The sequence below is a fragment of the Cicer arietinum genome, chromosome 2 (assembly GCF_000331145.2).
Source record: "Cicer arietinum cultivar CDC Frontier isolate Library 1 chromosome 2, Cicar.CDCFrontier_v2.0, whole genome shotgun sequence".
Lineage (NCBI taxonomy): Eukaryota > Viridiplantae > Streptophyta > Magnoliopsida > Fabales > Fabaceae > Cicer > Cicer arietinum.
The window spans coordinates 27,044,029-27,046,293 of NC_021161.2; the positions used below are offsets into that span (position 1 = coordinate 27,044,029).

Consider the following 2,265-nt stretch of genomic DNA (forward strand, 5'->3'; position numbering starts at 1 on the left):
GCTGAACCGTTTTCCTTTTATGAAATTCTGATGGTTTCTCGTAATTAAAACTCATGAAAGAACCTAGGACTATAAAACGAACCAAAATACTCATTTTTAGGGACATACACACCTACTCACAATCTCTCACTACTCTTTCTTTTGTTCTTGTATTTCTCTTAGAAATTTTCTAGTTTCAATAATATTCAGTTTTCTATTTTTGTTTTGTTATTTTATATTTCCAATGTTGGATCTCTAACAATTTCTATTACTTTTTGTCATGGGTGTTAATCTTTTTAATCCAATCTTAGTAAGAATCATATTCATAATTAGATATCAAATAATATACCGAAAGGTAGATTTGATATCTGACCCCTGAGATTGGACAAGAGAATTAAATCATGAAAATAAATTTTGGTTCTTTTGAAATCATGAAATATATCTTGTCTTAAAGGATTTTGCTAATACATCAATCATGAAAATAGATTGGTTATTAGTTTAAAATACAATTTTGTTCTTTGAAAGAAAACATTAGTTACATATATTTATCTGATTTTTAAGAGTTTAACACCCTAAACTCATAGAAGATTAATTGTATCCATCGTTGTGATAATACCATGCACTTGCGGTCCTATGAAGTTTTTGGCTCCGTTGCGGGGGAATTTTGTTTTTGATATTAATTCTCTTTTTCTATACTTATTAGACTAAAATAATTCATTTTTTTACTGATTTTTCTCTCTTTGAATGCGAAGAATCCGAAGACTTAGGAATCTTGTCGAACCAATACTTGAGATAGAAAGATTTTTCCATAGGAGAAAAAGAGAGAAAAACATTTCTGAACAAGAAAAAGATTTAAAAATGGTTGAAAATATATTCTTGAAAGACTATGCCTCTCCAAATACTACGGTACCAGATTCGAGTATTGTGCGTCCGACAGTAGAGGCTAACAATTTTGAATTAAAACCGTCGTTGCTATCTATGGTACCACAAAACCAATTATCCAATACTCCAACGGATGATCCAAACCTCAATTTGTCTATTTTTTTAGTGTATTGTGATACTTTGAAAATGAATGGAGTGACTAGTGACTCCATTAGACTAAGACTTTTCCCTTTTTCATTAAGGGATAGAGCTAGAGCTTGGCTACATTCATTGCCTTCTTAATCCATTACCACATGGGATCAGTTAAAGCAAGCATTCCTTACTAGATATTTTCCACCAAGCAAAACTGCACAATTGAGAAATCAAATCACAAGTTTTTCTCAAAAGGAAGGAGAATCGCTCTATGAAGCTTGGGAGCACTTCAAAGAGATGTTGAGATTGTGCCCTCATCATGGGTTGGAGAGATGGCTAATTGTCTAGATTTCTACAATGGACTCTCATACACTACAAGAATGACGGTAGACGATGTCGCGATAGGAGCATTGATGAACAAGAACATAGAAGAAGCCTATGCTCTAATTGAAGACTTGGAACCTAACCACTACCAATGGTCAAGTGATCGATCTCCTCAAAAGAAAGGAGGCAGGTATGAAGTTGATGCATTAGATCATATTGCTTTTAAGGTAGATGCATTGTTTCAAAAATTTGAAAAATTGAATGTAAATGATGTCACACCAAATGTTTCTCCTTGTGAAATGTGTGGTATTATTGGTCATGTGGCTGTTGAATGCCAAGTCAGAAGGTCTATTAATGGTGGAGGAACCATCCAAATTTTTCCTACAAAAATCCTTTTTCCTACAAATTTTTCCTACAAAAATCTACAAAAAAATGACCCTTTTTCAAATACTTATTATCAATGATGGAGGAACCATCCAAATTTTTCCTACAAGAATCCTCCCCTTAATCCCATCTCCCAACCAATAGTTAGACCTCTCGGTTTCTAAGGACCAAGGTCTTTCAACAACCCCTAAAAGTCTAGCTTAGAAAATTTGTTGGAAAATTTTGTGTTGAATCAAACTAAACAAAATGAGGAGTTTAAAAATTAAAACCAGTCAATAAATGAAGCACTTAGGTAGTTAGTAACTAATGTAGATTCCATTGCCACACACAATAAAATGTTGGAAATAAAAATCACCCAAGTGCCTCAACAAGTTGCTTCATCATCTAGATCTCCTAGTGTATTCCCGGGGAAGCCTGAACCTAATCCCAAGGGACAATTAAATGATTTCACCTTAATAAATGGAAAACAATTAGAGGAACCCAAGGGTAATGATGTGGAAGTGAATGTTAGGGATGAGAGTGAAATAACCCATCCATCAAGTGATAAGGTAGATGAGGAAAAAG

At 33.7% G+C, this 2,265-nt stretch overlaps 1 non-coding gene across 1 annotated transcript; it reads right to left on the reverse strand.

The window, feature by feature from the left end:
- Positions 1 to 1,213: 1,213 nt before the first annotated feature.
- Positions 1,214 to 1,319, reverse strand: LOC113784133 (small nucleolar RNA R71). The gene has a single exon (XR_003470151.1). It is a non-coding gene; the product is annotated as a small nucleolar RNA R71 (small nucleolar RNA).
- Positions 1,320 to 2,265: the final 946 nt, after the last annotated feature.